Here is a 26,808-nt window from a genome sequence, read left to right on the forward strand (position 1 = left end):
ATCTATATAACCCTACCCTACACGAATGGGAACAGGCTGAGTGGGAGGCACTCGCCAGACTAGTGCTGCTGCCTGCAATCTAGACCAGCACAGTGGCAATTCTAATGTCCCGTCCAAAGGTGAAAAATTTGCATATTAATGGAGAGCAGGAGAAATAGTAGATGGGTGTAAATGAATAAATAAATGAGTTATTCATTGAGGAAAGCTCAATATTACATGAACAACTCAAGAGTCTCAGAGCAATAGATGATACTGTCTCTTAGCTCAATTATTCCGTATGCCTGAAAGGGTGAAGCTATATATTTGTCGGGACCACTCCTGTTTTGGGAACCTGACAAGATTGAAAGGAAGACTGCAAACCTGAGTGGCCTCACCCTAGGACATTTGTACAATATGATGGACTGGACTAATTATTAATGATTCTGTATATTCTTTTGATGTAAGGGATCTGTGGTCAAAACCAGGAGGTGGTCTATGGTGGCAATGGAAACCAAGATGATTAAAGGGAGGCTCTATGGAGGGCATACATACGTTTTGGTTTTCGTCCCTGATTCCTGGCTCAGGACTCCTAAAATCCTTGAGATCTCCAAAGTGCTGTCTTTTGTGTGCGTGTTTTGTCTGATAGATTCAACGGTGGGGCTGGTCACTGGAAAGACCAAGGCAGGATTAGAGAGTTGGGACTTTGAGTTTCACCCCCCAAACCTACAGGGAGGGGAAAGGAATTGCAGGTCAAGCTGATTACCAATGGCCAGTGGTTTAATCAATCATGTCTATGTAATAAAGCATCCATAAAATCCCAAGAGGATAGGGTTCAGAGAGGTTCCAAATAGCTTATCATGTGGAGGTTGCTAGAGGGTGGTGTGACTAGGGAAGGCATGGAAGCTCCACGCCCCTTCTCCCATACCTTGCCCTACACTTCTTTTCGTTTGTATGCTTTGCAATATTCTTTAAAATAAACCAATAAATGTGTTTCCCTGAGTTCTATAAGCCACTCCAGGAAATGAATCAAACCCAAAGAGGGGATAGTGGGAACCCCAACTTGAAGCCAGTCAGTCAGAAGTTCTGGAGGCCCAGACTTGTGACTGCAACAGGAGATGTCAGGGGCAGTCTTGGGAACTGAGCCCCCAGCCTGTGGGCTCTGACACTGTCTCCAGGTAGATGGTGTTGGAATTGAATTGAACACCCAGCTGGTGTCTGTGGCTTGGTGTGTGGGGGAAAGCCCCACACATTTGGTCAAGAAGTCTTCCTCTGTGTTGATTGTTGTGGTGGTGTGTGGTGTGGTGTGAGAGCAGAGGAAAACTCAGTTGGAGAGAGTTTTTCCCTGTACAGTACGGGTCAAAGAAGAAATCATGAAGGAAATATTTTGAAGTAGATGAAAATAAACACACAACATACCATTTGTGCAAGGCAGCTAGAGTAGTACATAGGGAAAAATTAATAGCTTTAAATGTTTATATTAGAAAGGAAAAAATGTCTAAAATCAATTATCTAAGCTTCCACCTTAAGAAGCTAAAAAATAAAGATCAAATTAAGTCCAAAATAGAAAGAAGGAAATAATAAAGATCAGAGTTGAAACCAGTGAAAATGGACACAAATAGTAAGAATATGAATTTTTTTAATTCTAGGGTTTTTTTTAAAAAAAATAATAAAATTGATAAACCATTAGCTAGATGGATCAGGAAGAAAAGAGAGAAAACACAAATAACTGATATCAAGAACGAAAGACAGACTGGGCACGGTGGCTCACGCCTGTAATCCTAGCACTTTGGGAGGCCGAGGCGGGCGGATCACGAGGTCAGGAGATCGAGACCATCCTGGCTAACACGGTGAAACCCTGTCTCTACTAAAAATACAAAAAATTAGCTGGGCGTGGTGGTGGGTGCCTGTAGTCCCAGCTACTCGGGAGACGGAGGCAGGAAAATGGCGTGAACCCAGGGGGCAGAACTTGCAGTGAGCTGAGATCGCGCTACTACACTCCAGCCTGGGCAACAGAGTGAGACTCCATCTCAAAAAAAAAAAGAAGAATGAAAGAAGCATAAATAAAACAGAATATTATGAAGAACTTTATGCCAATAAATTTGACAACTTAGATAAAATAGACAAATTATTTGAAAAATATGATTTGCCAAAACTGGAAAAGAAGTTAAAAATCTGGAGTGCCATACACTTATTAAAGAAATTGAATTTGTGAATAAACCGCCTCCTACAAAGAAAACTCCAGGTCTAGATGGCATCACTGATGAATTCCTTACAACATCTCAGAAAGAAATAATACAAATTTCACATAAATATTTTCATAAAATAGAGGAAGTAACATTTCCCAATTTGTTTAACTAAGATAACATTATCCTGATACAAAAACCAGACCAAGATATTGTAAGAAAAGAAAACTAAAGACTAATGTCCCTCATGAATAACATAAAAATCTCTAACAAAATATTAGCAGTCTACCAATTTTATTTTTATTTTTAAAATTGTAATATTGTTTATTTAACTTCAAAAGCATTTTAGCATTCTAAACGTACAAAAAAAAAAGCATTGCATAGTGTGTTTAAGTACAGAAGGCTTTTGAACTTTCATTGATGCAGTGGCTCTTCCCTTTGCTGACACTGAAGAATTCTACAGTTTGTTTAAGAAACAGTTTAAAAACTATCACACTTAACTAAAACAAACAAACAAAAAAACACTTCTCATGCCAGCTGACCCACCTTTGTCTACAGCTAAGAATGGAGGCAGAATGCTATGTCATTATATACAGAAACATGACACCTGAAGTTAAATGGATGCCTGCTGCAGTCACCAGGTCCAACCTCACAGTGCATGAGCTACGACCCCTCCAAAAGGCATCTTCCCCTGCAGCCTCAATGCCAAGCAAGGAGTGTCAAGAGTTTGTCTCAATTGTTTTGTTCTTTTTACAAACTAGAGATACATACAGTTGATAACTCAGGATTTCTAGCCAATAACTATATGTTAACACCACTTTACAAGTTAAAAAAAGGGGCGGAGGAGAAATGTCTTTAAATGCCTTGTCACACCAACAGCAAAGTGCGCAGAGTGAGGAGAATACAAGATTATTTTTTCATTTTAAAAATGTTTGGAAATATGTACAATTTTGATAAGCTTCAGGGTGCTCTGGACACCGATGGCCATTTCATGTAAACCACTGACAATTTCTAGAGCACTTTGAGAGACTACAATCTGATCGTGATCAAATTTTGTAATTAAACCTAATGAGGGCAACAGACACTTGATGTATTAATTAAGGTGCTCACCTACTCTAACGTATTCACAAGAAGACAGATAAACAGTTTTTAAAATTCATTCTTCTCACCCTCTTCTTCCTACTCATCATCTTTGTCTTCCTCTTCCACCTTTTTCCAGGCAACTTTAGCAGGACCCTTTGGACCATCAAACCTTCTTTTAGTCAGCAACATCTTTCTCCTACTTCTTCAGCTTTGCCGCCTTGGTGATGTAAGGCGGCTTTTCACTGTTACATGTTAATCCACATCTCACCCAGCCTTTTTGCGACATTTCCAATAGAGATACCAGGGTTTGTGGATTTGATATTGGGGCAGAATTCGGAACAGAGCAGGAAGAATCCAGATGGTGGGATCCAAACGAAGGATTAGAGACCAACTAAGGGAGGCAAGAAAAAGGATCCTAATGCCTCCCTTAGCTGATCCGTAATCCTTCATTTCCCGATCATAACATACTTTATCCGCCTTTGCCATTTCATCAAATTTAGACTTCTCTTTCCCAGACATTATCTTCCGCTTCTCAGGGCACTTCCTGGAAAATTCTGCAAAATTGACAGGGACCTCTGGGGTTTTCTTCTTATGTTCTTCTCTGCACATCTGCACAAAGAAGGCATAAGCAGACATCTTGCCCTTTGGTTTCTTGGGGTCACCTTTAGCCACCCTGACTGTATTGTTCACTAGTCTGGGCAAGCACAGGGCATGACACGCAGCTCAAGTGCGCTCCCCAGCCTCAAGTTAGCTGCCTCCACGAGAGTCGCCTTGAGATTTTTAGAAGGAATAACATATTGTAAACAAATAGAGTTTATCCCAGGAATGCAAAAGTTATTCAACATTTAAAACTTCATCAACACAACTCACCATGTTAACAGAATAAAAGAGAACAACTACATGATCATCTCAAGAGATAAAAAACAAATGAAAAATGCAAACAAAACCATTTGACAAAATTCCACATCTATTCACTGTAAAAACTCTCAACAAACTAGGAGCAGAGAATTTTCTCAACTGATGAATGGCATCTGTGACAAACCTAAACTAGCTTTATACTCAATGGTAAAAGATGGAATGAGTTCTAATCTAAAATCATGGACAAAGCAAGAATACCTGTTCTTACCAATTCTAACCAACATTATACAGGAGATTCTAGCCAACATTATACAGGAGATTCTAGCCAGTGAAAGAGAAAAGAAATAAGTGTCATGTAGATTTGAAAATAAGAAGTAAAACTATCTTTTCTCATGTGACATGACTGTGTACATAGAAAATCCTGAGTCTACAAAAATGCCACTAGAAATAAGAAGTTTTAGATCATAGAATACTAGCTCAACATACAAAAATCAAATGTATTTCTACATAATGTCAAAAACAATGGAAAAGAAATTTTATACCATTCTCAATACCATTAAAAAATTATATATTTAGGGATAACTTAACGAAAAAAAGGTACAATGCTTGTGCACTGAAAACTACAAAACATTGCTGAGAAAAATTAAAGATCTAAATAAATAGACGTGAATTGGAAGACCATATTGTCAAAAATCAGTTCTCCCCAAATTGATCTATAGATGTAATGCAATCTTGACAAGTTGAGTCTAAAATTTATATAAAGCTGCAAAACACCTAGAATGGTTAAAACAATTTTTATAAACAACAAATTTGGGATACTTGCCCTGTCTGATTTCAAGACTTATTATAATTCTGTAGTTATTAAGACAAGGTGGCATTAACATAAAGATAGACATACAAATCAATGAAACAGAGTCCAGAAATGGAGCCAAACATATGTGATCAATTATTTTTTAATGAAAAAGCAAAGGTAATTCCACAGAGGAAGGGAAGTTTTTCTAATGGTGCTAGAATAATTGAATATATGTATGGGAAAAAAGTGAAACTTTACTCTTATCTCATACCATACATAAAAACTCAAAATAGATCATAGACCTAAAGATAAAAAACAAACTATAAAGCTTCTAAAAGAAAAACTTAAGAGTACATTTTTGTGACCTTAGGGTAGGCAAAATTTCTTAGATAGGACATCAAAAGGCACAAGCCATAAAATACAAAACATTAAATTGAATTTCATAAAAGTTAAAAATACATCTATTTTTGAAAGATGTCATTAAAAAAATGACAAGGCTGACCAGAAGCAGTGACTCACGCCTTCAATCCCCGCATGTTAGCAGGCTGGGATGGGGGGAACACTTAAGCCCAGGCATGCAAGACCAGCCTGGGAAACATAGTGACACTCCATCTCTACAAAAAAATAAGAATAAATTATCCAGGTGTGGTGGCACACACCTGTGGTCCCAGCTACTCAGGATGCCAAGGTAAGAGGATCACTCGAGATCAGGAGGTCAAGGCTGCAGTGAGCTGTGATTGTGCCACTGCACTCCAGGCTGGGTGACAGAGGGAGACCCTGTCTCAAAAAATGATAATAATTAAATAAACAAATAAATAAAGACAAGTCAAGCCACAGAATGGAAGAAAATTTATCATATTAATACACACACACAATCTAACAGAGAACTTGTATCCAAAATAGATAAAGAACTCAATAATAAGAAAACAAACAAATAACGGCAAAAGATTTGACCAGACCTCACAAAAGAAGACACATAAAATGATGCCCGAAATCTTCAGTCACAGGAAAACACAAAGTAAGACCATAATAAAATACACAGCTTAGCCACTAGAATGGCTAAACTTTAAGACTGACAATACAATGTGCTGACAAAAATGTAAAGCAACTGGAACTCTCATACATTGCTGGTAGGAATATTAAGTGGTACAGAAACCTTGGAAAATAATTTGGCAGCTTCTGAAAAGTTGAAAATATGTTATCCTACTGTCAGCAATTCCATCCCCAGGTATTTGCACAAGAGAAATGAAAACATTGTCCACACAAAGACTTATAAACAAAAGCTTGTAACAGCTTAATTTATAACAGACAACAAATGTAAACAACCCAACTATCCATCACAAATGAATGAATAAACTCATCATAGTGTATCCACATAATAGAATACTACTGAGCAATAAAAAAGGAGCAAACTATTGCTAACCACAAAAATGGACGACTCTCAAGAGCAATGTTATGAGTAAAAGAAACCAGACACAAAGAATTACATACTTTATGACTCCATTTACATGAAACTCTGATAAAGACAAAGGCCGGTGGTGGTTCACACCTGTAATCCCAACACAACGGGAGGCCAAGGAAGGAGGAATGTTCAAGACAAGGAGTTCAAGACCAGCCTGAGCAACAAAATGAGACCCTATCTCTACAAAAAAAAAAAAAAAAAAACCTTTAAATTAGCCAGACGTGGTGGCGCATGCTGTAGTCCCAGCTACCCAGGAGGCTGAGGCAGGAGGATCACGTGAGCCCGGGAGTTCAAGACTGCAGTGAGCCATGATTGCACCACTGCACTCCAGTCTGGATGACAGAGCAAGACCCTGTCTTTAAAAATAAGTTAAAATTCTAAAAAGACAAATTTAACCTATAGTGACAAAAGCAGATCAGTGCTTGCCTGAGGCTGGTGTGGTGGGAGGGGATCGACTGCAAAGGGATACAGGCAGTACCAGCCACATAATTTGCGGGGCACAATGCAAAATGAACATGCAGGGCCCCTTGTTAAAAAAAAATTATTAAGAATTTCAAGGCAGGAACAGCAGAGCAGTAAATCAGGCATGGGGCCTTTCTGAGCACATGTACTTGTGTGACTGCACAGGTTGTGCATACCCATGAAACCAACCCTGGACACAAGCGAACTTTTTATGGTATGAAAATGTCCTGTATCTTGATGGTGATATTCTATACCTACATTTGTGCACATTTATCAAAATGCATCAAGCTATGGTTAAAATGGCAGGAAAGTCCTAGATCATTGAGGAGAACAAAACTGCAGACAAACCAGCCAACACTCTAGTGATTTGAAGTCTTCATTAATCTAGTAAAAACAGCCCTTTTGCCTTCAGATTTCAACCATGCCCTCTCCAAAAACCTCCTAGAACATCTTCATCTTCTTTCATTGTTTATTTATCAAATTTCTACTCATGGGCATTATACAAGGAGCCAGAGATACAAAGACTTTTTAAAAATGCAATCCCCGCTATCAAAGAATGAATGTTCCAGCACTGCACTGTCCAATACAACAGCTATTAGCTACAAGTGGCTATTTAAATTTAAATTAATGAAAATTAAATGAAGTTTAAAATGTATTTATGTGTTCATGCTACATTACAATTGCCCAATAGCCACATGTGGCTCACAGAGACCAAACTGGACAACAATCTCTTGGCAGAAAATTCCACTGGACAGAGACATGGAGGCAGGCAATGGGAGATACACATTATCTAGGTAGTTATACATCTGTTAAATACTTGCTGAAACCACATCTTTTGCATTCCATCACCTACAAACCAGAAGCAGCAAGGCAAGGGGGATGCAGTGGGTGTGGGGTCCTGCTTGCATGGGGAAAAACAGCCAACCCCTGGAAAGCTTGCCTTTTGTCAAATGTGAGCTCACCTTGTCTTTCTGGGCTAAAATATTCTTAAGAAGCTCTCAATGAGTATTTCTCTAGTCCATTACAGTTATCCAAGTATTACTTGTTGCTCCAAGTACCCCAGGTGACAGCATCAGCCCAGAGGTCTTCAACTCCTCCTCCCCAGTAGCCTAAGGGACCTGATGCTTGACCACCAGCTGCACTGACGCTCTGTCTGAAATTTGGGGAGGGGCATATCAGTGGCTGCAAAGACAGTAGTAATTTGTTGCCCACCTCCACCCCGAGATTTGGAAACACTCCCTCCTGTCTTTCCTGATGAAAATAACTTTTGCACCAGTGTAATATTTTAATCCCCCAGCTGATTCATGAAACCTTTCTTCAGTGTATCTGTCAAGGAGTTACCAGCCTCTGCTTAAACACCTTCAGCGATGAAGAGCTCTACTTCCCACCCCAGCTCATCCATCACTCGGTAGCAGTCTTCCTTTGATGCAATCAGACAGAAGGTGGCTATGGAGACTCCTCCCATTTGTCCTGGTTCCCTGAGGGCTCCAGGTACCCAACCCAGAACCTTATCCTCTCCTACCTAGAAGTCTCTCCTCATCAGCATCTCTTCATGAGCCCTGTGTAGGAGGAGGCCCTAGCATGTTCTGCTCCTGCATCCTCTGTCATAGAGAATGTGTAGAAATGGTGACCCTCTCAGCATCACTGGTCCAGAACCTCATTTAAGGTCTTCTATTAAGCTCTTCTATTAACAAAAATGTCATCAAAAAAATTACCTTTACATCTATGACAAAACCATTGTTAAAATTGCAAGTCACTCAGCTTCTCTGCATAAGATCCATGTGAGACATTTCCTTTTAGAATGAAGATCTGTTTTTAAAAAAATTTCCAAGAAATTGTTACATTTTCTCTTTTATTATGAGACCTCTGTGGGTATTTATTTATTTACTTTCTCATAAGGCTGCCCTGAAGCTCAGCACCAACACAGCCCCTCAGACTTTGCCCCTCTGCAGCCATGCCCCTTCTCTTACCTGAGGCTGTGTCCTGGTGACACCAACACTTCTGTGGCTGTTGAAGTGGCAGCTGCTGCTGCTGCAGTTGTTTTGGAAAGCTCAGAAGTGGCTCAGTGAGAAGAATGGAGAAGGTGGACTCTATTTATAGTGATCCTCCTGGCTCCCTGCCCTCCCACCTCAGCCATCCTCCTCGCTGGCCCTCCTGAGGAGGCCATAAGCAGGGCTAGGGATGGGGGACCCACCTGATGAAGATAAGAAAGGCAGATCAAGGGACAGCAACATTTCTGAAATGTATGTTACAAGGAGTTGTGAGTAGCTTCACATGTAGGCTAATTGATGTTTCTTAAAATGCCATAAAAAATGTTTTAATTATTAGCACCATCTCGAAGTGAATTACCATTTCACTCAGGAGGATGCCTTTCCTAAGGGCTTCTCTTCCTCTTTGTCAATTTCACATCCCCCAGCCTAGTGGAGCATTTACACACTGCTCCCCTCCCTGGCAAATGTACCCATACAAAGAGCTGTATCCTTTCTTTGAAGCCTTTTCCACTTGCTCACACCTGAGCATCCCATGCTGAGGCCAGCACGGGGCAGCCTGCTGAGCATACATTCTCAGTTGTCCTTGGAGGTAAGTGGGATCTGTGAACAAACCCCGGGGACCAGGTGTGCTTCAAAATCTTGAACTTTTTGGACTTTAGAAAGGTAATATAGAGCATATTACCCACATTACGTAAAACCCTAGTGGGGTCTGGGCAGTACTCAATAGTCAAACGCATCAACATTTCTGCATCAAATGTTCACACTACATGGAATAAAGATGACAAAGAGGTCAGTTGAAGTCAGGTTATGCTGTCAAATCCGGTTTTTTTTATTTAATTTTCAGAACTGTTTTACATTTTAGAATTGCAAATAAGGGATGGTAGGTCAACCTTGCCTCTCCTCTCTCTTCTTTTTATTGCTTGAGTTGTTTCCCAAATTAATCTGCTATAAAGAGATTTCCACTTTGTTTGTAGGCAAAATTTGATAGCCAGTTAATAAATAGTGATGAAATCCTTGTGCTTGACCCAAATTTAAATAGAAAAAAAAATCTTTCTTTCACTTGGGCAAATCCCTTTCATAATGACCCAACACCTGCCCATCTGTCATCTTGTGTGTTCCCTAATTTGCCTTCACAGAACCAAGCCATCTGCCACCTTTCAGCCTCCACCACCTTGCACCTGCACCTTCCAGATGGCCACCTTCTCTTCAAAAGCATCTGATTCCTCCTTTAATCTCCCCTGACGTCCAGAGTCAGTGTGTGTTAATCACAGAGTTATGCGGCAGCTTCATCCTGGAAGGAAAGATGATAGCTACTCATTCTCTGAGTGTCACAGTCTCCTCTTAAATAGAATTGGCGTGGGATCACAGAAAATCTCTTGATGAATTGCAGAGAAATCTCCTAGAGGGCCACCCCCAAGGTATAACCCTCATCACTTCCAGGTTGACCAGATGCAAACACCGCATTTTTTTCTAACCCACACCCACTTTCCACAAAGCCCTCTCTGGCCAAATCCACACCATCCTTGACTCGCCCTCCAGCCTCCCTTAGCAAGTGGACATAATGCTTTAGAAAGGGCTGAACATATGTGCTCATGTTTCTGCTCTTTTTATAACCCAGAAGCTGGGTTATAAAGTTGGATGTCAGAGGATAGTTCTGCATCCTCCAGACATCCCCATTTCATGACAATCCTGGAGTGCTTCAAGGCCCTTTGCCTTCCGGTGCTTGCTCTACTTTCCTGATCCCAGTGAATTCCGCATCTCTTGCCTCTTGACTGATGGTGCATTAGCTCATATTTGGAACACAGTCTCCTCTCTTTGACCATCTCTAGACTCTTGCATGGCAGGCACTCAGGGCAGTACACTTTTCACTGAAGGTGTATTAGGTGGTGTGGGGCCTGGCTACCTCACAGGTCCGGCCATTAAGCAGCTTAAAAGTGACTATCTGACCCCTTAAAAAACAGGCTTTGAACTTAGGCTCGGTCCTCTACCTCTCTCCCTGGCATCTCTCCATGTGGCATCTCAAAAATCTGCTCATTTGAATTTGCAGAGCAATTTTACTTTCTTTGCTGCAGTCTGGCTGAAATGAACCAGGCCTAATTGGACCAAGACCAAACTATGTGAGCTCTGCCACACTGTCCACCAGCAGGATGCTTGACGCAGCTTCTCTTTGATGAGCACCTGTATCTGTGGTCAGATTCAGGGTATGTGTGTGCCTGTGAATCTGATTGTGCTGGGTCTGGGTGTATTTGTGTTTGCATCTGTATCTCTAGATTTCTGTGTCCTGAGAGAGTGCCCAGCTGTAATAATAATCATAGTAGCGAAAACGGGAGCCCACGCTGGGCTAGGTACTGTCCAAGTACCTAACATGTAATCGTTACGACATTCCTGTGTTATTATCATTCCTGTCTTACAGACAGGAGACCTGAGGTATAAAAAAGTTAAACAACCTCACCATCTCCTCAAGTGGCTGGTGATCTCTGGGTGTGGGGTCCCCTTAAACATCTTTCTCTGTGTATTTTACATAGTTATGTGCTCTTATGTGTGTCCACATTCGTGTATGTATGTGTGTGTGTGTTCACGGACCCAGAAACCCCATAGTCTCATCCTGGACCCTTGCTTACCTTAGAGTTCATCTCTCCTGTCCTGGTGCTGGGAAGGTTTGTGTCTAAAGTGATAGGTCTTGGTGTGCGGACCGTGGACAGTGATGAGAGAAGGTAATGTCTGTGCCTGCATTCCTGACATGATTGTATTCCCCCAGCTTGCCTGCTTTTTCAGTAGGACCAACATTCCGTGTCTTCTGTGAGCCTCTCTGTAGAAACTAGTGGGAGAGGCCCTCTGGGTGACCAGGGCTTGGCACCTTTCTTTGGTGATGCACAGGTGTTGTCAGGCTCCACTTGTTAGGGCAGATCAAGACCAGGTAGGTTCCAGCTGCCACGTGAAGAAACGCATGCAGATTAGACATGAGGCAGGACTTCCTAGCAGTGAAGGAAAATGGATAAAAGACTATTAAAGGGCAATGGTGGCAGACAGCGTTCACCTTGTTCTGAGCACAGGTGAAAACCCACCTCTCTAATGGTTTGAATGTTTACCTACTTCTACCAAATATTGAGGAGCTATTATTGCCTCACGTTGTGCTGAACATTTTATAAATGCCATCTCTAGCCCTTAAAACAACTGAATAAGCACAGCTTGTTGCAATTGTCCTCTTGTTATTGATGAGGAAATGAGGCTCAGAGAGTGATTTATCCAAGGTCACACAGCTAGTGACAGATCCAGGGCACAAATTCAAGTCTTTCTGGCTCCAAAGCCCAGGCTCCTTCTACTACATAAAATTATCTGCATGCTATTTGCTGAATTCCTTGGGATATTTCTGTTTCCTTGGGTAAGTTGCCACCTCATGCTGGAGGGGCTGCTGTGTTTCTGTAATCCCAGGGTTTGCTGGCTTGGAGGGAGGCAGTCAGCAGTCTCCTTCTGAGCCATGCTAGCCATTAAAAGGGCACAAGGCTTTCCTCCAGGTACTACTTTCTCCATCCTCAGAAACTCTCAACACACTGATCGAAGGCTGATTCTACCCACTTTACAGTAAGGGAAACTGAAGCACCTGCCCACTGTCACCACCCAGGTCCACCGTGGGACTTCCTGGTCCTGAGCCTCCCCTGCATCGCCAGCTTTCACTGTGTGGGCTGTGGCTGATATTTGGGGGATCAGAGCCCAAATGCTCCACAAGCAGAAACTCATAACTTCCCTGCTGGAGCTCGGGGGACCCAGTTCTCCACGCTCCCTTTCCTAAGAATTGCTCTCAGGGGAAAGCTCTGAATCCTCACAGTGGCTTCCCAGGCCCTGCCTGACCTGAATCCTGCCTCTTGCTTTACTCACCTCTCCTGGACCACACCAACCATGCTGTCTGTCAATGTCCCAGAGCTCTCAGCCTCTTCTGCTTCTTCTGCTTGAAATACTCCTCCCTGGTGAACTTTCTACCCTCTCAATCTCCTCTTACATGGACTTTATTTATTTATTTATTTTGAGATGAATTTGCGCTCTTGTTGCCCAGGCTGGAGTCTAATGGTGCGATTTTGGCTCACTGCAACTTCCATTTCCCAGGTTCAAGTGATTCTCCTGCCTCAGCCTCCTGAGTAGCTGGGATTACAGGCATGCACCACCATACCTGGCTAATTTTTTGTATTTTTAGTAGAGATGGGATTTCACCATGTTAGTCAGGCTGGTCTTGAACTCCTGACCTCAGGTGATCCACCCACCTCAGCCTCCCAAAGTGCTGGGATTACAGGCGTGAACCACCGTGTCCAGCCCTTCTTATGGGGACTTTCCTCAGGGAAGTCCTCCCTGGCCCTCCAGGTCCTGCCAAGACCCCCGTTAGATACATTCAGAGCCCCCTGAACTATTCATTCATCGTTCAGAGCAAATTGCAGGAAATTATTTGTGTGACTGTTTAGTGTCCCCCTGCCTGAGACTACAGGGTGTGTGAAGACAGGGACTGGAAGGAAGGCACAGGCATGTGTCTTGTCCATCACCATGACTCCAGTCCACAGCACCTGGCGTGGAGTGGCTGCTCAATAAAGATTTGAAAGGTGAGTATCGACATGCTGGAAAGGAGGGAGGGAGGGAAGGGAGGGTAATCAGCCTCTGAAATCCCACGAGAATTTGGTTTGAAAGTTGTGCCATGTCCTTTGAACTCCAGTGCTCACTAGCTCATTTTGCTGTAGAAATGTCAATGGCAAAGCCAGCATCCCTTTGAGGCCACTTAGGGGAGAAAACATATCACAGCAGGACAGTCAGAGGAAGCTGTTCCCAAGAATGTTGAGACTCCTACTCTGCGGGTCCCTGACTCACTTCCCAGACACGTCCGTGACGTTGGCCTCAGTCAAGGTGCTCGTCACTCACAGGCCTGACTCCGTTGGACCCCGCGGTCCCGGATGACTCAGACTCCACTCCAGCCAGACCTCCCACTGTCTCCTGCAGCCTGCGAGCTGGGCTCCGAGGCCCTGACACTGCACGTGTGGAGGGCTGAGGTCGCCATCTCCACCACCACTGTCTCAGCCCTGCCCTCAGACCTCAGTCACTGTGGACTTTCTCTCCTTCCCCAAGAATGCTTCATTTGTCACCTCTTTCTTGAGGGAAGACAGGGAGGGACCAGGAAGTCTAACTCTACTCCTCTGATCATCCTGCCCCTCCTTCATTTCTAGGAGCCAGCCAAGGAGAGGTGTTTGCCCTCAGACCTCCTTGTGACCCCTTCAGGGAGGCCCCCAGGTGAGGCAGGCCTGCCCTCCATGGTAGAGTCTGAGCTTCACCATGAGTCTCACTCACCCCGGGGAATCTTGGAAACACTGAGGGAGGCTGTGAGAAAGGTTGGGATGAAGCACGGTGTCAGAGGCAGCCACAGTGAAACTCCGCTTGCTCATCGCTGTGGATGACCGGCAGTGGCTGTGCATCCAGACCCGTCTACCCACTTAACCACCAGCCTGCGAAGTCAGGCCTGATGCAGCTGGAGCAGCTCAGTGGAGGCAGGGACGCGACCACAGGTCTCGGGTCAGAGAGGGTACTCCATCCCTCACCATCCTGTTTTTCTCTTATCCCAGGCATCTTTGCCTGGGAAAGTCCTTTAGAAATCCACAGCTGGCTTTTCCCAGAAGGCTGTCTGCAGGCACTCGGCAGTAAAGGGCTCTGTGTTCCAGCTAGAGTGGGCAGCCCCAGCTTTGACCTGGGTGCAGTGCAGCCTGTGGGCTTCCCAGGATGCTCCCACAGGCATCAGTGACTCGCGAACCTGTTGACCAAAGTATGGTCCCTAGAGCATCATATGGGACTGCTGTATATGACTGACGCCTGGGGGAAGGCTAATGTAGGCCAGCCCCCTCCTTTCACAAATGGGTAAACTGAGGCCTAGGTCACACTGTCGGTGAAAGTGTGAGCTGGATCTGAAAGAAGGCCTTCTGTTTCCAAGGTAGGAGGTCTCCCTGTGAACTTACTAAGGGAGGAGTCTCTGTCTTATCACCCCTATGTAGTCTCCAGTGCCAGCACCCAGCCTTGCTCAGAGATGAGTTGTAAAGGCCTGCCTCAGAGAGAGCTTAGAGGGGGCCCCAGAAAGAAGAAAAAGGTAAAAGGGAGGCTTTGCCATAGAAGGAAGGCTGCTTTAGGCTCTTCTCAGACAAAGTAAGCTATTCCTCTGAAACCCCAAGCAGGAGTTAATCAAGGACATTCCTTAACTTGAACTATTGTTTGTTTGTTTTTGGGACAGGGTTTCACTCTGTCACCCAGGCTGGAGTGCAGTGGCACTATCATGGCTCACTGTAGCCTTGACCTCCCAGGCTCAAATGATCCTCCCACCTCAGCCTCCTGAGCAACGGGGACTACAGGCACGTGCCACCCATGCCTCGCTAAATTTTTTATTATTTTTTGTAGAGATGGGGCCTCACTATGTAGCCCAGGCTGGTCTCAAACTCCTGGGCTCAAACAATCCATCCACCTCATCCTCCCAAAGTGCTGGGATTATAGGCGTGAGCCACTGCACCTGGCTTTAACCTGAGCTCTGAACAGACTAGACAAGCAACTCACACTGAGAGCTATCCATACTTAAGCAAGAGAGTAAAATGGGACAGGGCACATATTTATACAAATATGATGAGCCAGGTGTGGTGGCTCACGCCTGTAAGCCCAGCACTTTGGGAGGGCAAAGTGGACAGATCACCTGAGGCCAGGAGTTTGAGACTAGCATGACCAATATGGTGAAACACCGTCTGTACTAAAAATACAAAAATTAGCTGGGCGTGGTGGTGTACACCTGTAATCTCAGCTACTCAGGAGGCTAAGGCAGGAGAATCTCTTGAACCTGGGAGACGGAGGTTGCAGTGAGCCGAGATCGTGCCATTGCACTCCAGACCGGGCAACAAGAGTGAAACTCTTTCTCAAAAAAAAAAAAAAAAATGATGTACAGCTTAAATTTTCTTTCGTTGTCTTTAAAATACACACACACACACACACACACACACACACACACACAGAGGTTTCTTTGTATCTGGGAAATTTTTTATACTCTCTGGTGGGAAAACAAATTCATGATGTTATATTTCATTATTGCAAATAAATTTGGAAGAGAGGATTGATCCTTGATCACTGGTGTGGTGTTTTCAGAAAATCTTTCCATTTTAACTGAAAGCTGTCTCTCTCCCTAGAGGGCAGGGAATGGGCAGGGCCCCAGGAAGGAAGCACCTGCCCTCACACCGAAAGGAATGTCTCAGGGCTGCCCGGTGTGCATCGGCTTCCTTGCCATCCCTCCCACCATGACTAAACTTCTTACTATGGCAGAGGACCTACTATCCCTGAGTGCTCCGTGCTAGGCCCAGGATCTGCAAGAGACAGCGTGAGAAGGCATGCAGCATAGCAGGGTGGATTGCCGGGTGCAACTGTGAGGCCCTCAGAGGGGATGTGGGAAGCCTGGGAGTAGCAATGGGCATTGAGTTACCTAGGGAAGATGGAAATAAGAAATATAGGCAAGAAGAGAAAGAAATTAGCATTTTTTGAGCACCTACTAAGTGCCAGGCAACAAACAACAAGAGGAATCAATTACATGGGGCCCGGTAATTTACCAGGCACTTTCCTACAATCTCTCTCCCTCTCTTTCTCCCATTTTCCATATGTTTTTCACCTCTGAGTGTCAGATTATATATGCATCTACTCATTTACTTGCTAACTGTCTGCTCCAATGGAATGTAAATTTACAATGATACTTCTGTAGGTCTAATGTACTGCTGAGCCTAGCACATAGCAGTTTAGAGTTTAGTCAACATTCATGCAGTGAATAGATAAATAAAATATCATAACTTTTTTGAGAAGTATCTTCTTCCACTTCTTCCCTCCATGTCATCTGCCTTATCCATGAACATTATTTCATCGGTCTTTACCAAACTACTGTAAAGGTAAGTTCCCTTTTTTAGAGTGAGGAGGTTTGGGCTCCGAGAGGGCAAGTGACTTGCTCAAGGTCACTCAGCAAGTAACTGTCAGAGATCAGATTTGAACCCAGGACTGTCTGCCATCCTTTCCCACAGAGAGAGCAGTTCAAGGACACACTGAGAAGCAAGGGCAGACGATACCCACTGTTACAGCTGCCCCCAGACAGATCCCAATGCTCTGCAGTGGTAGGGAAGAGTGTGCCATCAGGACCTAAGGATCTGGGGCAGTCCCTGAGCCCTTGAGCTCCAGCCTTCTCATCTGTAAAATGAAGGCTTCAACTGGGTGAAGGCTGAAATCTCTTGTAACTCTGAGATGCTAAAACAGGATCTCCTTTGTGATCACGGCCCTGAGCCAGAGGACTTGTGCACTGAATTCCATCTTTCCCTTATGTCTGTATATAGTGCCCAAAGTCCAGCTAGCTCGTATGGACCTTTGTCACACTGGGGCATAGTGGAACTGGGGTGGGCTAAACCGGGGGCAGAGAGGCCTGACCACAGTGGGGACAAAGATGAACATTGAGGCAAGGGCAAAGGGGGATTGTACGGGGAAGGAAGACGCAACAGAGAGGGGAGCGGGGGCCAGGCCAGAGGCACTCTGGGTGGCCTCCCTCAAGCTGTCCCCATGTCCCTGCAGATAGTTCTTGCCTCCTCTTCCCTTTCCTGTCATTCTCTCTTTATCACTCTACTGCACTGGACAGAAGACAGAACTGAGTGTATTCCCTTGCTTTTTTCCCCATGCTGGATAGTCCTTGCTCTCCATTTCAGAAGTGAGTTGGCTCTACATTTTTCTTTCAAGCCCATTTTTCTTCCATATGGCTTATGTTTCTGCCACTGAACCTGACTGACGCCTTTTCCCGTGGATCAGTATCCTCAGCAGGGTCTCTGGTGTCTAGGGCCCTGTCAGCAGCTCCCTGCATAGTGTGAAGAGGCTGTCCCCATGAGAGTGCTTAGCATGAGGCAGCTTCCTCGGGGAACACACCTCTCGCCCACACCTGATGGGTGCACCCTTGAATAGTACCCTGCACTGCCCACCCTTGCCCTTTGCTCCACCTTTGCTTTGCATGGCAGACTAGGGATTAGGTGACTTGCACTGTGGGCTGGGGGGGTCCCTTGGAGCTGAGCCAATGCCATCTGTTGTGGCTGTAATCTGACACCCAACACACTTGCCTTGGGGGGGGCCCGATGCTGCTCTGAGCCTGGCTTGTGGACATCCCTCTTCCACCAGGCAACACAGAACACCCTCCATAGGGGCAAACCCCAGCCAGGCAGATGGGACAGAGCCAGAAGTGACACCCTACATCACAGTTGACATACTGCCAGCTCCATCCTTGCCCCAGAGTGAGTGGCCTTCTGGAGATGACCAGATGTTTGGGCTCCCAGGGATAACCCCAATTCAGTGGCAGTCCTGAGCCTCCCAAGAACTGGACCCTGAAGGTCAGGACAGTTCAGGGCTGCAGAGACTTGCCAGGGAGACGTCCACTGTCTGGGAAGAGGAAACAGCTTCCTGGATGCAAGCTGAGAGGAGAGGGGCCCAGACACACCTGGGAAGGGGCTTCACACAGAGGCAGAGGTAGCGGCAGTGAGGCCCAGGAGACAGTAGTCCTGAGAGCAGAGGTGTCCACAGGCAGAAGTGAGGTTAATTAGTACAGAGAAAGTGGCCAGGGCTGGAAAGGATGGCTTTTCTGGGAGAGAAAGGGCCTTGAATTTAGGATCAAGGGACACAGGCTTTTTCTTGCGGGAAGTGGGACACAGCCTCATGATTTCCACCCCACCCTCCAGCTTTTCTATTCATCTTCTTAAGAACCCAGGTGTATTTGGCCATTCTTATGTTGCTAGAAAGAAACATCTGAGGCTAGGTAATTTATACAGAAAGAGGTTTAATTGGCTCATGGTTCTGCATGCTTTACAGGAAGCATGGTGCTGGCATCTGCTCAGCTTCTAGGGGGACCTCAGGAAGCTTCCAATAATGGCAGAGGGGGAAGGGGGAGCAGGTGTCTCATATGGAGAGAGCAGAAACAAGAGAGGGGGAGGGTGAGAGTGCCACACACTTTTAAACAACCTGATCTTGCTAGAAATCATTCACTATTGTGAGGACAACACCAGGGGGATGGTGCTAGCCCATTGATGAGAAATCCACCCACATGATCCGATCACCTCCCACCAGGTCCCTCCTCCAACATTGGGTATTACATTACAACATGAGATTTGGTGGGGACACATATCCCAACTATATCACCAGGTATAGCAAGAACTTATTTGACAACAAAAGAAGTATAGCAAAGGCTTTGTGCCCATGGGATTCACTGGTCTTACCACATGCCCCATCACCCAGAAGCAGCAGGCCAGATAAAATAGTGGAAGGTCCTGCTGAAAACCCAGTTACAGCTCCAGTTGGGAGAAAACACCCAGCATAGGCTTTGACTCAACAACGAGTATATGATGCTGCTTTCTCCATAGCCAAGATACTGAAGTCTGGGAATCAAGGGCAGAAGTATGAGTGACTCCTCTCATTACATCCATTACATCTCATTACATCCCATTACAGCCAATAATCCATCAGCAATGTTGCTTCCCATCCCAACTTAGAGCCCTGCTGGTTTGGAGGTCTTAGTCCCCAAAGGGAGGGCACCCTACCAGGAGACACAAACACTGATTCCATTAGAATGGAAGATGGGACTGCCATGTGGCCATTTGGGGATCCTTGTGCTACCGAGCCAGCAGGCAGAAAAAGGGGTTACTCTACAGGCTAGGATGACTGATCCTGATTACCAAGGGGAAACTGGGTTATTGCTACACATGGTGAGGGGCACTACGCCTGGAACTCAGAGGATGTCCTAGGGTGCTTCTTGGTATATCTATGTCCATGTCCTATGACTACTGCCCAGAGATGGATACCAGAAAGGTAGGATGTTTCCTACCCTGATTTTGATGGAGGTTGGGTGCATCTTCGTTTTTCTGAAGGATAATTGCATCTTATTATATGGAAGCATAAGATGGTAAAAGTTAATGAAAAATTTCAACAACCAAAAACATGTCAGGGCCACTGAGGACTCAGACCATCTAGGCACAAAGGTTTGGGTCAGCCCATCAGGTCAAGAACCCCAGCCATCTGAGAACATGGAATAGGTCAAAGAAGAAATAAGTAGTACATATCAACTACAGCCTCATGATCAGCTACAGAAACGAGGACTGTAGCAGCTGTGCTTGTGTGTTTGTGCGTGTGTGTATTCCTCCATTCTTCCTCCCATTTTTATTTCACGTGAGGATTGCCATTGGTAGTTACCAGTAAAATTTGGTCTTAGGTTATGAAGTAATTGGGTAGGACTATGACAGAATTAGAGAAATAATTAACATCTCCCAGAGGTAGGTTCTATGACTACTGCCCAGAGATGGATACAACAATGGTGGGATGTTTTATATCCTGATTTTGATAGAGGTTGAGAGCATCTTTGTTCTTATGAAGAACAGAGAGTTGTATCTTATTATATGGAAGCATACAGTTGTAACTGTTATATGGAAGTTGAAGTATTAACAAAAGGGTGTGTATATCAGTGTTCAGTAGCTAAAGAGGTAGACTCTGTTGGTCATTATGTCATTATCTCTCTGCCCTACATCCATCCCTTATGCTCTTTTTGATGCTGGGAGTAGGACTCCTCACACTGCATCTTCCTTTACCTAACTCGGTCCCTGTTGGGCTCCACTAACAGGAGGTGCTAGATAAAGGCACCTTTTTGCTTTCTGTCTTAGAAATGGGCCTTCCCCTGTGCAGCAGCATTGTGTTCCAGCCCCCAATTTCTTTATAAATTCCTAGAACCAGCTTCATCTAGGTTCTGATAACCACACCTTCTCTTTGTTCTCCATTAAACTTTTATATCAATGGTGTGTGTGTGTATGTGTGTGTGTGTGTGTGTGTGTGGTGTGTGTCTGACAGAGAGAGAGAGAGAGATTGAGGGAGAGAGAGAGGTTATACTTCCTGGGTTGCAATATTAAATGGTTTTTTTTTTTTTTAATTATAAGTTGTGGTCAAAGAGTTTGGAGAAACCACTGGTCTAGGGATCTTTCTTTGTTTCTTTGCTTTGATTTTCAGAGATGGGGAAAGTCCTAACAACATCAGTATATTTTATTTTATCAGTCAAATGAGTACTCACTGAGCAGCTATATACCTGCTGGAGATTCAGAGGAAGCATTGCATGCCTCTAAGGAGTTTACGCCATGTTGACACAGCAGGCAATATGAGAGAGGGGGTGGTGTGTGAGAGGGCAGGTGTAGGCTGGATGAGAAGCTGGATGTTTGGATGTGCCCACTCGGATGCTACCTTCTTGACATTTTGACAGGTTATGTCAAAGCATAAAACACTGTTACTTAAAATAATCAGTCAACATACAAAACAGACTCTCATAACCCTTACTCCAGTCCTGACTCTCACCCTACCTGGGGGTGAGGCTCAGGAAAGAATGTCTATGTACTTGGTCTTTTTTTTTCAGCCTAAAGTTTAATGGTTGGATTTTAGGCTGAGTCGAAAGGTCCTCACATCAAAACAACTGCATGTGAAGCAGCTGCTACAGTTGCAGTCAAAATGGATGCAGGAAAATTCCATGGGCCTTCCCCATGGTGGCCCCTCACACAAACTCTTACTTTTCCACTCTGCCAACTTGAGGTCAATATGGCTTTAAAAGTGTGTCATCTGTGTCAGCCAGCTCTGGCCTCCCAGGCAAGAGCTAAGTAAACAGGAGTCCTGGGGATGGCAATTTCTTCACGAGAGGGCCACGGTGGGTTTTTCCAAGGGAATGAAAGGTTGCCTTTGTGCAGAGGGGAGGGGAAGGAGAATCTGCTCTTTCAGGCTGCCTGCTCTCCATGACCTCATCGGTGTTGACTTTCCCACCATTTCATCTTGGAGCCAGAGAGAAGGCAGTCAAGGGACTGGTGAATAGTGTCACCTCACTATAGAGTCAGGGAGGCAAGGCAAGTCATGGATGGCCACTTCTCAGGTCAGGTGACAGAGTGCTGAAGGAGGGAGAAGGGCAGCCATGAGACCCTGAAACAAATCTGTCTTCACCCCAGACAAGGCACCCAGGTGTGCCCAGATGCCAAATGCCTGTATTATTTTTCTCAGGAGGATCTAACATGAAAATGACACTTTGCCCTGTAATTTTGGCACTTCCTGGAAAACCATAATTACCCATCCCATTATAATTACCCTGCCATCACTCTTCTATTTGGAACCCTTGCTTCCGTGAGTTCTATTCTTACATTCCTTCCCTGCCTTGAGAAACAAGACAAAGCACTTTAAATGGTTTCTTGATGGACATTTTTCTCCTCGAAGGACCTTTATATATTCCATACTACCACTTGAACATCTATTTTAACTTTCATATAAATAAGAGTATTTTTCTAAGTGAGTGAAAGGAGAGGAATAAGGAGTTATTTTTCATGACCAGCCAAGAATAGAACCAAATGTTCTGTTCTCATCTATGTCATCTCCTGATTTTGCTTCTTCTTTAAAATGTCTACTAAGAATTCAGCCTTTTCAGGAAGAACCAGCCTGATGTGGCAGAAAGAACACACCATAATCCAGATGTTTGCCTTTGCGGGAAGAACCACACCCTTCTGGGGTTGGTTTATTAATTGAAGAAATAAGGATTAGACAAAATCAACATTTGATTTCTCAGCATTTTCCTGAGTGCTAAAGCTATGCCGCCAGGGATTTCAGGTGGCATATGAGCAGGGCATCAAATGACAGTGAAGTAGACACAGAAAGAATTACTTCCTTTGCAACTGTCTTTCCGTCCTTTGATACTATAGGGGAGAAATTCTCAATTTGGTGCTGGTGGGCCTCTCATACGTTTCTAATGCTTTCTAATCTCCTTTTGTGACAGATAGAGCAGGTTTTAGGTCCTAGCCTCTGCTAGCAATAGGAGTTGGGATTGAATAACATCATCTTGATTTTACTATTTTAATTTTTTCTTCTACCTTCTATTTATTTTTGGTACTACTGGTTTTCTACTTACGGTGAAAATATAGCTTCCTTTTTAGTTTTTATTTTTTCATTAAAAAGGGTGTTCATTTTTTCACTGGGAGAGAAGAGCAAGAATTGGGGTGGAAAGTGTGTTTTAAGTAAACATCTCTGGATTAACCTTCCCAGATATTGGAAGAGTCAAACCAAAGAAACGTATGGCACCTGCAAATGTTGTATTAAAGGTGATCAATTTGGGCATGTGCTCTGCAAATGAACTCTGACTTAAACGGCAGAAATAAACTGAGTACAGATAAACACCTCTGACTATTAGCAGAGAATTAGAGGGGTTTCTTTTCTTTATATAAAAAATTACGATGGTTTTCTTTCGCTTAAAAAATTTACACATATAAACTTTGGCACTCTTTGCTCTCACAAAAAAATGAAATCATGTTGTACACACTGTTCTGCATTTTGCTTTATTCATTCAAAAAAACTCTCAGAAACCTCTCCAAGTCCACTGCTATGGCTCTTATTCATCTTTAGAAGCCATATATACCATGTATATACTACGGTGTAGATGTATCACAATTACTTCAACCGTCCTTCCTATGTATCATGCATTCACACTGATTCTGATTCTTGCCCTTCATAAACAATGCTCCTAGAAACATTCTCATATGTATGCCTTGACACACTCATTGTTCAATTTCTAAGTGATAGATCCTCAGGAATGGGATTTCTGGTCAAAGGGGAACTGTATTTTTATTTTAATAGATGTTCATAGATTATATTCCCAAAAACCTATAGCAAGTCACATTTCCACCAGGTCCATAGGATAGTGCTTCTTTCCTCAACCTCCTCCAGCAATCCATGCTATACCTTCTTAATTTTTGCTAGTCAAATGAGCAAAAAGTGAGATTTTATTTTTTAGTTTAGTTTGCATTACCTTGATGGTTGGTGTTTTTGAACATTTTCTCTTCTGTTTCTTGGTCCTTCTAAACTTCCTCTTCATATCCTTTGCCCATTTTTTTTCTTTTGGGTGATCTTTTACTTATCAATTTGTAAAAGTGCTTAGTATATTGTAGATATTACTCTTTGGCAATTATGTTAATTTTTTTTTTTTTTTTTTTGAGACAGAATTTAGCTCTTGTTGCCCAGGCTGGAGTGCAATGGCACTATATTTCGGCTCACCACAACCTCTGCCTCCTGGGTTCAAGCTATTCTCCTGCCTCAGCCTCCCGAGTAGCTGGGATTACAGGCATGCACCACCACACCCAGCTAATTTTGTATTTTTAGTAGAGACGGGGTTTCTCCATGTTGGTCAGGCTGTTCTCGAACTCCTGACCTCAGGTGATCCGCCTGCCTCTGCCTCCCAATGTGTTGGGATTACAGGTGTGAGCCACCGCGCCTGGCCATTTTTTTGTTGTTGTTGTTTTGTTTTTTTGTCACCCAGGCTGGAGTACAGTGGCACAATCTTGGTTCACTGCAACCTCCACCTCCCAGGTTCAAGCAATTCTTCTGCCTCAGCCTCCCTAGTAGCTGGGATTACAGGTGCCTGCCACCACACCCAGCTAATTTTTGTATTTTAGTAGAGACAGGGTTTCCCCATGTTGGCCAGGCTGGTCTTGAACTCCTGGCCTTGTGATCCACCTTCCTCGGCCTCCCAAAGTATTGGGATTACAGGTGTGAGCTACCATGCCCAGCCTATGTTAAATTTTTTTAAGAATATATTGGAATAATTTGTTATTCGAAGTACTTTAGCCATGCAAAAGCTTTACATTCTATGTACAGTCAAATATGTCTATCTTTTCTAGCTAGTGCTGATTAAGGACTATCCTAGATTGTATGAAGAGTGTTCTAGATTTTCTTGCAGGAATTTCTTTGCTTTGTATGATCAATCTAAATTTATTTTTTTGATACGATAGAAGAAGTACTGTACAACTTTTATTTTTTCCAGATACATAGCCTGTAGTGCCAATAACCTATTTCATATCCCACTGAATAAATAATAAATATATTCATAATAAATTCTCGTATAATCTGGAATCTATTCACAGATTGTCTAATCTGGTCCACTTTTCTATGTGTCTGTTGCTATGCCAATTCCATAGTAATTTGACTACACTGACTTTGTATTACATTTTGATGCCTGCTAAAGATCCCTCGCCTATTTATTTATATACAGTTTAATCTTTATAATCATTAAAAGCATTTATCCTTTTCAAATATTCCTATGAAAAAGTAACCATTAAATTTGTATTTTAATGATGGAGAATTAATAGTTTACGATATTGCCATCCCAAACAAGAAGATGTTTTGTTTTTCTTTTTTTTTTTTTTGTTAGTAGAATCTTTTTTATTCAGAAAAAAAAAGAAACCCCAAAAAACAAAAGTTTTCCAACCACACACAGGAGGGGTATGGGTAGGGGGAGGTGTCTGTCCATCCAGCCCTGGCCCCCAGCCCACGTGGTTTTGGCAGCAATAAGGGGTACGGGGTAATGGCCCAAAAAATAAAATGGTGTGTGTGTGTATGGGGAGAAAAGGGGTGCAAAGCTGTGGGGAGCGGTGAAGGGGAAGGGACAGACGAGGTCAGTACTGGGAACGCCGAAGGTGGGAGGCCATTTCATAACATTTCTTGTTGATCAAACCACCGTGGACACCTTCTTTGCCCATCAGCAGGACTAGCGTCTTGTCAGTCTTGGTGACAGTGACATTGAAGGTGGGGGCCCCACCGGTGCTCTTGGTACGAAGATCCATGCTAAATTCCCCATCCTGCAGCAGTGAGTCCCGGATCACCGAACATTTCTGGCCCCCAAGTGTCAGCCCATTCACGTAAAAACTTGACTGGTCATTGCCAACCAGGACACCCACCTCAGCTGGCGTGATGTTGACGAAGGTTTTCCCGGGGACGGCGGCCCAGACGGAGGGCGAGTCCTTGTAGCCCACGATGGCCGCGTCCTGACAGGTCCCGTCCGCCATGAGGTTGTCGATGTAGGCGTTCCACCCGGCCATGGCGCTGCTACGGGGGCTGCTCTCGGCGCTGCTGCTGGGGCCGCGGACTGGGCTCGAGCTGCCTCGGTTGGCGGGCGGGAGGAGGCGGAGAGCTCGGGGCACGCGCTGCCATCCGGACCGCGGCTCTGCTCTGAATATGTTATGTTTTTCAATAAGATTTTATAGTTTTCTACAAATAGACTGTGTGTGTTGTTTTGTTTTGCTTGCTGTTTTTTTTTTTTTTTTTTTTTTTTTTGAGATGGAGTTTCGCTCTTGTTGCCCAGGCTGGAGTGCAATGGCGCGATCTCGGCTCACCGCAACATCCGCCTCCCGAGTTCAAGCAATTCTCCTGCCTCAGCCTCCCAAGTAGCTGGGATTACAGGCATGCGCCACCATGCCCTGCTGATTTTGCATTTTTAGTAGAAATGGGGTTTCTCTATGTTGTTCAGGCTGGTCTCGAACTCCCGACCTCAGGTGATCTGGCTGCCTCGGCCTCCCAAAGTGCTGGGATTACAGGCATAAGCCACTGCTCCTGGCCGACTAGGTGTTTTTTATGCTAAATTTATTCTACGCACCATATAACATTTGCCACCCTTGTAATGAAAAACATTTTCTGCTTCTATATCTAGATGCTTATTGTGGAAATAAGGGAAAACTATTTTGACAGATATATTATCTGTCAAGCCATCTTCTAAATTATCTTACTAATTCCAGCAGATTTTTTTCTTTAAAGTCTTTTGGATTTTCCATGTGAACTGTAACATAACCAGAAAAAGATACATAGTTTTAATTTTGTTTATGACAATTATTTAATGTTTTCCTATTATTGCATCTGTTAGAACCTCCAAATTGATGTTGGACAGTAGTGGTGAGAGCAGACATCCCTGTCAAGTTCCCAACTTTAATTGAAATTATTTCAGTGTTTCCCTATTTAATAACATTTCCCATTGGATTTTGACAAATAGTCTTTTTAAATATTTAGCTTTCTTTCTACTTCTATTTTAGTATGATTTTTTTAGGATGTCTATTGAATTTTACCAAGTCTTTGCAGTATCTGTTAATATGATCATATGATCTTTTGCCTTTAACA

At 43.9% G+C, this 26,808-nt stretch overlaps 2 pseudogenes across 1 annotated transcript; both read right to left on the bottom strand.

The window, feature by feature from the left end:
* Positions 1-3,311: 3,311 nt before the first annotated feature.
* LOC100592094 lies at positions 3,312-8,285 on the bottom strand (annotated as a pseudogene).
* Positions 8,286-25,053: 16,768 nt separating this feature from the next.
* On the bottom strand, positions 25,054-25,864 carry LOC100596523 (annotated as a pseudogene). The gene has a single exon (XR_001116178.2). The product of XR_001116178.2 is annotated as a profilin-1 pseudogene (transcript).
* Between the last annotated feature and the right edge of the window lie 944 nt (positions 25,865-26,808).

The sequence above is a fragment of the Nomascus leucogenys genome, chromosome 8, assembly GCF_006542625.1.
Source record: "Nomascus leucogenys isolate Asia chromosome 8, Asia_NLE_v1, whole genome shotgun sequence".
Classification (NCBI taxonomy): domain Eukaryota; kingdom Metazoa; phylum Chordata; class Mammalia; order Primates; family Hylobatidae; genus Nomascus; species Nomascus leucogenys.